Source organism: Mixophyes fleayi, chromosome 2 (genome assembly GCF_038048845.1).
Source record: "Mixophyes fleayi isolate aMixFle1 chromosome 2, aMixFle1.hap1, whole genome shotgun sequence".
Classification (NCBI taxonomy): Eukaryota; Metazoa; Chordata; class Amphibia; order Anura; family Limnodynastidae; genus Mixophyes; species Mixophyes fleayi.
In genome coordinates, this window is record NC_134403.1 from 281,137,543 (window position 1) to 281,150,112 (window position 12,570).

General features: G+C 38.7%; 1 protein-coding gene across 2 annotated transcripts in view; it reads right to left on the bottom strand.

Moving 5' to 3' along the window:
- Window positions 1–2,142, bottom strand: part of TAFA3 (TAFA chemokine like family member 3) — a 321,120-nt gene extending 318,978 nt beyond the window's left edge. Inside the window, exon 1 of one of the 2 annotated variants that reach the window (XR_012688152.1) lies at window positions 1,701–2,142. The gene's annotated coding sequence lies outside the window, so the exon portion shown is untranslated. The remainder of the gene's footprint in view (window positions 1–1,700) is intronic. The other variant, XM_075196265.1, reaches the window with a different exon arrangement.
- Between the last annotated feature and the right edge of the window lie 10,428 nt (window positions 2,143–12,570).

Below are 12,570 nucleotides of genomic sequence, written 5' to 3' on the forward strand. Positions count from 1 at the left end.
CGATGATAACCTTAGAAAAAAAAACATTCTCAAAAATTTCCTTCAAATAAAATTGCAATTAAACTCAATATCCCATCATTTTACACATGTCCAGAAAAAGTTTGTGAACCCAATCATATTTTGAAATAAATGGTTTAATAGAATGGTGCTTAGAAATCACACAAGAATTACACTAAACAAACTTGGCCATTATTGGAGAAAATAGTACATTTAATTTAACTTCACTAAAGTTTTACTGTTGAAAATGAAAAAAAAAAATTTTTTTCAAAATATACATGTTTCTGTCCTCCTAGATTAAGATTTTAGGATTTTAGAAGTAATATCCACCATACAAGCTTTTGTTTCTATGGATTACAAATATTCTTTATTTCTGCCACTTTCAGAGCACATTGCATGAGGGAGTTTTATAAATTGACACATGCATACATACCTACATGCACATCTCCTAGTTATACAGATTATAGAACCAATAAAGATGAACAAAATGGTGATATGTTAATCTTGAAAATGTCAAATATTAACCCCTAATTTTTCAGACAGGCCTATAAAACTGAAAAACACCCAAAATAATATATATTGTTTCTCACCATTTAACATTTTTTAGTAACAGAAATTCTGATATATATTAGCAAATGAATAAAAACACACACACATATATATATATATATATATATATATATATATATATATATATATATATATACACATACATACACACACACATATATATATATATATATATATATATATATATATATATATATATATATATATATATGTGTCTATTTACACACACACACACCCACACACACATAAGTACACACACATGCATATACAGTGTACATATAGGTGTGTGTGTCAAAAACACTCTCACACACTTTTCTACATATGTGTATTTGATTTCTGGGTGTGCAGTGTGTATACACCCTATATACAGATATTTCACAGCAAAAAAACTGGACATGTATTTCTAACATAATTTGTATACCACAAGCATTTCTTTTTAATTGGATAAGCACTTTTGCTAGACTGCTTCCATTGGAAATGTGAAAAGCATTTTAATATAAGGCAGTTGAAAGCCAGAGGCATAATACATTACTATACCGAGAATTTTACATACAATATGCAGGACATCAAAGTACCTGAACTGCATACCACATACACCGTAACATCAGGAATTCAGCTGATGGCTTAAAAGCCGTGTATAAAATGCTTCGTTTGTGTTTTTTTTCTTGCCTAGTAATTGAAAGAAACCTCAAATACCCAATTCATTCACACAATTAACCAGATGCTTTGATTCCTGAACAAGGCGAATACAGCTGAAGCATGAAAGTAGTATTAGATGTGAGGCATAGAGGCAAACTTTATGCAGTAATCATATGCTGATTTCCCCTCCATTCACCCCTTGAAATCATTAACACGTCTGAATGATTGATTACCAGAAATAAATTGCTCTTCAGATGATTGCAAATAAAAAATAATAATAAAAAAAACTGTAGGGAGCGCAGAAAGGTGCCTCTGAATATTAATTTGCATTATTTTCTTGTACCAATATGCCCACGGAATATGTGCCACACAGACATCTGTGTGTGATTAACACAACGATGTCTGTCTTAAATTTAGTAGAAGTTGAACTGTTTATCTTCAGCAGTTAAGAGGGGGGGGGGGGGGGGGGGATAAAAATGCTATATATGACCTACCTGTGGTCTTTCTTTCAAATCGATATCCATCAAAGATCCCAGTTACATTTCCATATTGGCGGAAGGATTCATCTTGCTTTCAAACAGAACTCCACAAACTTATCTCGTTCTTCAAGACCAAGCTTGCATTCCCTTATCCATTAGCTATCCAAAAGAAATGGACAACACTCACGGAAAGAAATAAAAAAAAAAGAATGCAGGTGTCCAAAATGGGTTCTCCGCAGGAACTCCTGCTTCTAGCTCCCAACTGCTTCTCTGGCTCGCAGAAAAATCAGAGTTGTCCCCTAATCCAAAGTGCAATGAAGAGAATGTCCATAGGTAAAGCAGAGAGCTACCTTGTTGTACCCTTAGATGTGTACTGTGTGTGTGAGAGCTTAGGAGTCCCGGAGATGCTAATTCAGAAAATGTTGTCTGGTCCGCCTGCACTGTAATTTGAAAGAGATGCAGCCTGTGGTACCACAGAGAAATGCATTAGGCTTTGACTTCATTGGCAGCCTTAGCTTAAGCAGAATCCTCAGGGACTGGAAAGGAGGTAGGATGGGATGTGTGTGATGTGGAAGAGGCACAGTGTCCCCTAGTGCCTTCTCTGGTTATAACATAGAAATACTAGTAAATAATAGCATAGCATAGCAAAGGTACGGTGTGTGGCACACAATTCAACCAAGGTGCATGTTTTGTTTCATAATATCAACAAATTTTATTAAGAAGCACTTAGATATATTTTGTAAAACATTGCTTTTAACACACGATGTGATTTTACATCTTGGCAGAGAATTCAATGAAGGCAAAAAAGAAAAACTAAATCTTATAACTGTCAACACTGCATTGTACAGTGGCACATTCATAACCTTTGCATCTTTAAAAAATGTTTGGTCCTTTGCTTATGCCTAGTGTATCAAGTCTCTTATAACTTATTAGATTGTAAACTCCTGAGAGTTGTGTCCTGGTTGCTTTTATTTTCTGTTATATTCCTGTATTGTAACCATTGTTTGTTTTGCATCCCTTATGTAAAATAATAATAATAATAATAATAATAATAATAATAATAATAATAGTTACACAAACAACATCTTTTTCATCTCTGTTGTACACATTGGAACTAAGAAAGGAGATGTTTATTTTTATTTTTAAGCAAATCTTAATTATTTAAAAAATATTTCTCATAAGTCCTCTTTTAACGCTTTCATTGTTGTCATTGCTATGTTTTTTAGCTATTGTAAATGCATTGACAGATCCAATGCAGAGGTTCTTAACTTGTAAATTGAGATCTAAAAATGTACCAGTGCTATTTATCCTTTCCATGCCAATGATCCAGTTTATTTAAAACTATTGCAAACTTCAATCTACCAATTAATCATTAGCGATATTTGAATAGTATTTATACAAAGAGCTAGTATCCGAAGAGTTATATATAAATACAAATATTATACTTACCTTCTAACCAGCATTAAAGTAGTGAAACGGGAATAAAAAATTAAATCAAAACTGAACCCATGGGTTCCACAGCTGACTCAAATATAGATTTCGGGTCTGGACAGCAAAAAGATAACAAGCTTTGAGTGTCATAAATGTAAATTTTGGACACCCGATTGCTTCCGGAAGACAAAGAAATTTGGTTTCCATTTTTTCTTCTGCTTTGTACCACCAGAGACACATCCATTGTGTGAAACATTGATGATGAAGGAGAAACCTAGTGCAGCTCTCCAACAGGTATATACAACATAGGGCGCACAGCCATTGGCTGCTGAAAAGAGTGTTATCTCAGGTTCTATACATCAATAGAGTACCACCGATGATAGCACTACTATCTCTGCGGTAACCACTAGTTGGTGAAATGCAAAGTGTGGGAAAGTCTCGACAAGAAGCATGTACCCCTTCTCAGGATGGCAAAAACAGAGGAAAATGAATGAAAAACGCTAAAATATTTTATTTTTTTTATAATCTTGAATACTTAACTAATACCTATTTTTATTATTTCCAGTATTTTAAATCTTTTTTTAACAATTGTTTTTTTATTTTATTTCCATTCAAACCTGTTTTATAACATGCTATTGTTTAATAAAATGATTTTCCCCATAGATAAAATAAAAAAGTAGGACAAAAAGTTTACAAACACAAACACACAGAAAAAAATAGGTAGTTCCTGTAGGCCCATATTTGTTATTCCTATAGTTATTCCTAATCCTATAATTCCTGTAGATTGCTAAGAGAAGAATCAAGGAAAAGTGTTTTTTATATTTTTGCTTTTTTCCTTATATAATGCTTATAAATGAAAACGATAAAAAGAAAGTCTTATCAGTTTCAAGAAAAATGATCTAAAATTCAGTCAGGTAGAGAGAAAAGTAAAAAATAAATAAATAAATTGTTCCTAGTAAAGTCAAATCAGTATTTTGTGATTGTAACACAAGAATATTGTTGCATGTGGACAAAACAACTTCTTGATATATATCCTGATGTAAAGTTGGACGCAATTTACACATACATCGTAAGTGTAAATTGCATCCTGTAATTCTGAGTCGCACGTATCTTTAGATCCATGTGATTCAAAATACTATGCAAATTGCACACACTTCTTAAGTGCCCAATACCTTCACCGGTACAACTCTCTAAGTGCAGAGAGGTTAAAGGGGGAGATCAGTCTTAGTCTGAATACAAACTGAGACAGATACTTGGCTAAAAGTGCTTTTTTCGCTGATCAGTTGGAGTTGCGTTTAACTCTACATCAAGCCCCAAGAGCTCATTTTCAACAGGAGCTGTTAGCAGCGTGTATTGCGTCACTATTGAAGGTATTTTATTTTGCCAAGCCAATGACCCTTGGATTTATTACAGATGAAGAGCCTGGGTCTAGGTGAGCAATAAAGAGGGTAAATGAGAGGTGTGTTGGGGTGTTTTTTTTTCAAATAAAATTAGATTTACACTTGTGTGTGTGTTTTATTGACATGTGCCAGGGCATGCTGGCAGTTGTGGTTCCCTAAGTGCCAGCATGCCCTGGCAGCTTATAGCCCTGTATGCAGAAAAAAAAATGAAATTTGCGTCCCTTTTATCACAACATGATTTGTGCAGGTGCAAATTTGTTATCTTTGCCTGGACTTGCTCATAACTCTAAATGAGCCCTCTGTGTCTCTAATGGTTGTCACTGGCTGGAGTACAATTGTTCCTGTAGTTTAGTTTTCAGCATAGAACAAAGGAGTAGGCTTCCTAGCCCTTCACACACTTGACATTTGTAAAATAAAAATAGTAACTCTAACCTCCTCCTGGCTGGTTGGTAAGGCTGCAGTCCAGATGCACTGATGTCCAGATGTACTGATGTCTGATGCAGAATGCTGTCCAGGCTTCACTGCTGCACAGGAGCAAAAGAAAGGGTGGGCTCCAAATGTTAGATTTTAGAGCCAAACAAAAAAAAAATCAATCACCTGTAACTGTTAGGAGACGCGGCGGCCGCCAGCACCGCCGCGACTCACTTCCGGCAACCTCTGGCATCTCCATGATGGCCGGGATGCCACTTCCGGTATTGGGGCGACCGTTGCCAGGGCAAAGGCCAGGACGCCGAAGCTAATTACTATCGTGTCCCGGCAATATAGAACAGCCAGTTAGCAGCCAGGGGATCAATTAGGCTACCTGGGGGTGTTTTGAGGGCAAGCCCTGATTGGCCAGTACCAGTACTTAAGGCAGGGAGGGCTTAGCCTCTCTGCCGATTATAGCATTCAATTCCCTGTCAGCTAGCCTGCTCCTGTGCTGTGTTTTGTGAAAACCTTCTGGATTGACTACTGTGTATGACCCCTGCCTGTACCTTGGACCTTGCCTGCTTGCCTGTGACCCTGACCCTTTAGCCTATACCTTGGACCCTGCTGTGTTGCCTTTGACCCTGACCTTTGGCGTGTTATCTGACCATTCTACTTGCTAGTGACCTTTTGACCTCGGCTTACATCTGACCATCCGCTGCCTTCTAAACTGTCTCCTGGCCTGCCGCTACGGTTCTGCATTACAAACGTGCACTATGTCTGGAGTTAAGTCCTGGGGGCATCTGAGTACTGGTGAGTGCATAAAGCTCTATGGAAAAGGCGGCTGCTAAAGGTGAAGATCTCTGCCAACTAGTTCTGTAAGTTTGTCAACAGACTGTCAGCATAACAGTACTACACACTGACATGTCCCCCGCTGCCCACCAACTTTTCTCACACATGCCACCCATACCCATCAGCTCTTGTCACACATGCCTCCTCCATTCCACAGATTTTCTCACATGCCCCCTGCCCACTAGCTTTTCTTTCAGTTGCACCACTGCCCTAGGTGCTCTAGCCAGCTTTTTTCCCACATGTCCCCCTGCCAGACAGCTTTCTTCTCACTCTTGCCCTAAAAAATTAAATAAACAGCTTAATGCTGTATGTATCACATTGAGATTACCTTTGCTTATATGTTGAAGTATTCTGCAGATTTAAATTATTTATACTAGATAGCAACAGGGGTGAGCCAAATACTATGCAAATACTAATAAAATAAATGGTTGCTCTAACCTTCAGTTCCTTTAAATTAATAGCATATTACTTGTGGGGATTTCTGATGGTAACCTCCCCCTCCTCACATTTTCTCAAGCCCCCTAACATTTTTTGCTGTGCCCTCTCTCTCCATATTTTCTGCTGTCCCCTCTCTCTCTCTCCATATTTTCTGCTGTCCCCTCTCTCTCTCTCTCTCTCTCTCCATATTTTCTGCTGCACCCCTCTCTCTCCATATTTTCTGCTAATTCCTCTGTCTCCATATTTTCTTCTGTCCCCCCTCTATCTCCATATTTTCTGCTGCCCCCTCTCTCTGTCTCCATTTTTTTTTGTTGTTGCCCTCTCTCTCTGTCTCCATATTTTCTGCTGCACTCCCTCTCTCTCTCTCCATATTATCTGCTGCCCCCCTCTCTGTCTCTCCGTCTCCATATTTTCTGCTGCCCCCTCTGTCTCTGTCTCCATTTTCTCTGGTGGCCCCTTTTCTCTGTCTCCGTTTTATCTGGTGCCCCCACTTTCTCTGCTGGTCCCCCATTTTCTCCAGCGCCCTCTCCATGTTTTCTTTAGTCCACCTCTGCCCCCATTTTCTCCATATGAATGCAATTATCTATTCTTTTCTTTTCTCATCTTCTTCTTCTTGGAGCCTCTCGACTCCTATCTGCCGACAGTGTTGTGACATCACAACGCTTTCAGAAGCCTGGAGTCAGGGAAATGCTGGGAGGTGGTGCTGGAGCACTGCCTCTCTTTACAGTTCAGTACAGGGAAAATGTTGGACTGGAGATCGCAGCAATCGCACTGCCCAATTAACAATGTCTCATTCAGAGACATTGCTAGTATGGGTGCCTGCTCCCACAGAGCTTGGAACCCTAGACAGCTGCTTAAAGCTGCTTAATGGTGACGCCAGCTTTGGACCTAACAATTGATTTCCTAGTAATGGAGGCCCTAAAAAAAATATGGGATATATTTACTAAACTGCAGGAATGAAAAAGTGGAGATGTAGCCTATACCAATGACCTATCAGATCAGGTACAAAATAAATCCTAACTAGAATCTGATTGGTTGCTATCGACAATATCTCCACTTTTCCAAACTCGCAGTTTAGTAAATATACCATTTTGTCTCAGCCCTGGTTTTCTAGGAACAAAAATATACCCCAAGTTAGAAAAGGAGAGCCTAAGCTAATTATAATATCCAGGGTTAACTGAAAAAAATATTGTACTAAAGAATACAACCTCAATGAAATAAGCACTTTGTTAACCCATACAATTACCTCAAGTCCTAAATCTGCACCTACCCCAAGAATCACCCAAATTCGGACAAACATTATCCTAAGACTCAGGGGTAAATGTATCAAGCTGCAGGATTCCAAGCGGGTTTGAAAAGTATAGATGTTGCCTATAGCAACCAATCAGATTCTAGTTATCATTTATTTAATATATTCTACAAAATTATAGCCAAATTTTGATTGGTTGCTATAGGCAACACCTCCACTTTTCAAACCCACCAGAAACTCGCAGCTTGATACATTTACCCCCTAGTCTAATCAGTGTCTCACTAAGTCCACAAACAGGATCTCCTGCAAAGGATTTGCACAAAATGTTGCTGTGATTTAACTCATCTCTACTTACAACTAAAGCCAACCCCATCACCACATAAAAAACACACTAAATAAAAAAAAGAATAGGTACTGAAATGAGGAAACTAGATGGACTAATATTTTTCTGACATCAAATGATATGCATGTGTGTTTCCAATTGTATTCTGGTTTATACATCTTATTTAAAATATATTTTGTGCTTGCTTTTCTTTTAAATCACTGATTTATGAATAGAATACAGAATGTATTCTGTACATTTTATAGAACATCGATTTGTTAAGAAACAGAATAAAAGCATCAGGGAGTCTGTGGAAAGACTTTGGTAAACTACACACAATTAATTTTTTACTGTGTGCCTGGCACATGGGAACTTGGTTCACAAATTAATATGAAACCTTCACTACCAATGTTTAGCTTAACTATTACATAAAGGTGTTTTAGCTGTATAAATATGCCTATGTAGAGTGAAGACTAGTGGAAGATACCATATCAAAAACGACAAACGTTGCATATAGATGCTCCATGTTTGTGGTACTCATGTGTATGCTTTGGTCGCAAATGCGTCCATCTCTACATGAGGCCCTGAGTGCCAAAGGTTATAGACATGTAACGTTTGTTTACTATTGGCTACTGACTTCTTTACGCTCTCTGCACTGCTATTGGCCTGATTCTTAAGTGGGTGTTAATTATTAAAAAAATTTTGGCAAGTAATCAGGATTTCAGTAAATTTCTGAAATTCCCCCTGAATTATAGAATTGTCCAAATCAATATGCCAATCTTTATCCACAATTTGATCAGAATGTCCACTAAGAAGCAAATATTTATGCCAAACATTATAATCTTATGTCTCTTGTTTCCTGCTGTCTCTCAGCCATCTCACCTTTAATGCTCCTGCACTTTCTTAAACTCAATATATTTCCAAGACTGAAAGATTTGTCTTATCCCCTGCCATGGTTTCCTTCCTCCCACCCTCTATCTTTCTGTTGAGAAGTCCCTCAGGTCAGCTGCTTATGGGTCATCCTCGACTTCTCCCTCTCCTTCAAACTTACATTCTGTCCCTTTCCAAACTCTGCGGCCTCCCCCTCCAGATAATATCCAAGATCCCACCCTTTCACACTATGGAAGCCACCAAGACTCGTATTCACTCCTTTGTAATCTTTGCCTTGATTATTGTAACCTCTTTTGTTCTAGCCTACCCAACTCCCACCTTGCACCTTATAAGTCTATCCTCAGTGCTGTTGCCCAGCTTATTTTTCTCTCTCATCACTACCTCTGCTGTCCCTCTCTGCCAATTGCCACATTGGCTTTCAGTGGCATAGAGAATTAAATTTAGACTCCTCACCCTCATCTACAAACCAGTTTCAGGACTTTCTCTTGGGCTACTCCCCACCTATGGAATGAACTCCCATGCCCTATCAGGTTAGCCTCTACTCTCCAAGGCTTCAAGCATGCACATAAAACTTATTTCTTTATTCAAGTCAATCTGCCCTTCTCTTAACTCCTTTGTCTCGGCTATCACCTCCACTCCTTTAATTAGTGCCACCCTATTTGTGTCTTCCCCTTCCCTTTAGGATTTAAGTTCTCATGCTCTGGTCCCTCATTGCATCTCTGATATCTCCACTTTGATATCTGGACATCTCAAGCTCAACACATCCAAACCTGTGCTTACCCTTATCTATACCCTCTTCCTGTTTCCCTTAATGTAGATGGTGTTGCCTGTTCTCCATGTGCACTGCCTGTTGGTCATCATTGACTCTGCCCTCAGTATCACTCCCCACATTAAGTCTCTTGCGCAATGCCCTGACCTTTGCATCATTGTCAAGATTTGATATTTCCTATCCATTGCTGTTACCAGGATCATTGTCATGTACTTGTCATCTCTCGCATTGATTATTGGAATTTATTCCTCACTGACCTGCCTGTCACACGACTGCCCCCCCTCCCCCCTGATATCTGTCCTGAATGCCATGTTTGAACTCTTTTCACCTTTTTTGTATATTGTTCTGTTTATATTAAAGTGAAACTTCTTTGCCAACACCTAGTGAAAAGGCTTCATGGAGATGAAAATGTGTAACAGAAATGATGTCATATACTCCCCCCACATGCTCTGATGGAATTTTCTTAGCCCTGTGACCCAACAGCAAAATATTCCATAATTGGGGTTACCCCATCACTAAAGCTACTATTTGGAGGATATATTAATCATGTTGAGTTGTGCATGGAGCATTAACAGAAGTGAGAGGCACCACACACGTTCAACAGTCAGAGTGAGCACTGGGCAATCTCCAACCCTTCCCCCACTAAATGTAGCCCCCTTCCCACACCCACTCACCACAACAGGTGTCCCTGCACTCTGCACACACTCTGACAGAAAGCCTCCCCTCTTCCCTACACTCTTTCTCACAGGCATTTGTCACCTTCTGCCCTCCTCACATCCAGACTGTTAGACTCCTCCTACGATTTGACATTTCACTGCTGGGACTCCTTAACAGGTAAGAGTTGCCCTAATATGGACTGCTGTGACATCCTCCCTCACCTAACCTATGTGTTATTATCTGTGGCTGTTCAGCATACATGATAAAAAGGATATTCTAGTTCACATAAACTGCAATTTTTAGAATGTTTGTTTTTATGAGAGAATTAGGGTCTGCATGTATTTTCATTTGCCCCAAACATTCTGTTCTAGTGTGGTGCAAAAGCAGGACCAAACTCACTTGTAGGGAGAATACTGCAACCAAATGGCAAGCATTTAGAATTACCAATTTGAAAGAAAAGGTAGGGAGGGCCCTACTAATGAGAAATGGAACATATGAAGGACTCAAGAAAAGTGTATAGGGTGGTGTTTAACTAACTTTTCCTCAAGTAGAGGGTAATGAATGTTTATGAAAATAAAATGATGTGTTTGTATTATATGTACAAGAAACATTTAGGGCTAGATTTACTAAGCTGCGGGTTTGAAAAAGTGGGGATGTTGCCTATAGCAACCAATCAGATTCTAGCTTTCATTTATTTAGTACTTTCTACAATGAGACAGCTATAATCTGATTGGCATCCCCACTTTTTCAAACCCGCAGCTTAGTAAATCTAGCCCTTAGTGTTTGACAAGAACATGCATTTTAAGTGAAACTCCTTTGCCTTTTGGAAATGAATATGTAAAAAGGCCAAAACAATCAAAGAAGTTTCACTTAAAATACGCATGTGTGGTAAATGCTACTTTTTTTGTTGATTGTGTGGTGCTGCAGATTTTTTGGCACCTTATAAATAAACTAGTCCCGCAAAATGAATGTAAACTGTTAAAAACTGCACATAAATCAGGCATACGCATGTCCGTATTCAACAAAGAGAGGATATAAAGCTATATCTGTTGAAGGTCCACTCTGCTCTAACAGAGAATACACTGAAGGATACATCCAATACATATGCTAAATATCAAGCCCCAAAAGAGTACACAGAATATAAAAACTATTAATTAAAATCACCTGTTAATAATATTATCATTAATGAAAAAACATTAAAAAAGAAAAAAAAAAATCCCCCATTCCTTCCCCCTTAAAATACATTTATTAGGATGTTATTAATGTCAACTGCACATAAAATGCATTTTTACATACGTGACCAACATCATTAGTAATCGGCACTTACACCAGACATGCTTCTGGTGCAATTGATACGACAGAAAAACACGTGCCTTTGAGATGGCCAAAGCTTTAACCGGATGCTGCTGCGTGTGCTTGTGCTTTGCACGACCTTATTGTACATTGACTGTGCATTGTACCATTCCCCTTGAAATTGGGGGCTGTAGTATGGGTCCTTGGTGCTCAAAAAATAATTGGACGTTGCTGAGTTCTCTGGCATGTGGTTTGTTTCTGGGCATGCGTAGTGCGATTTCACGCAAAATACGGTACGTATCAGCATTTACGTGTCTTAATTAATCAAGCCCCTAATTTCATTCTTCTGTTGTGTTCATGTGCCATACAGGTGCGTTTGCTGCAATTTATAGTGGAAGGAAAGCCGCGCCAACAGTCAAGGCCCAGATGCAGTCAGAGAGAGGGAATGTACAGGCCAAGCCTAAGCCCTTTTGAGATACATGACACAATAGTTTCATCCTGGAATCCCTGCAAATTGTACAGATGGGCCTTGAGTCTTTAATAAGCATCCAGACAATTATACCGCTGCTGAATAAATTGTTGGCATTGCTATATTTCTGTGTGTCTGGATCATCCCAGACACACGATACATGTGGTGGCAGGGATGTCACAGACTTGTACAACATTGCTCATTGCCATAAGGACAGTGGATTCTGAAATACAGTGTATGTGTTATCACATTTCCGGGAGGATGGCAACAATTATCCGAGACAGAAGGGGAGCAGATATGGGTATTGGTTAAGTATATAATGAAATTACTCTACTTAATAGTATGTAATAGAATTGGTCATTTAATATGTATAATTTGTATTCAGAAACCATGCTCTGTATATATTAAGGTACATGGAAATCAATTAGCACATCATGGAAATCATGGTCATTAAAAAAAAAAAAAGTGTAATCATTGTATGAGACATTGCTTGCCTGCAACAATGGGTTCTCAGAGCAGCACATGGCTTACATTTTGTCATATGTCTCCACCAGATCTGTCATAGAAGGAACATTTGGCTTGCTGAAAGGTAGAATTTATTGTCTTCATCATGTATTCACTGAAACTTGTGTGCCATATAATTGCTTTGTGACAGGTGACAGATCAAGCTCCTGCTTTTGGCCCCCAACTGTACTGCTAGTGTGCCTCG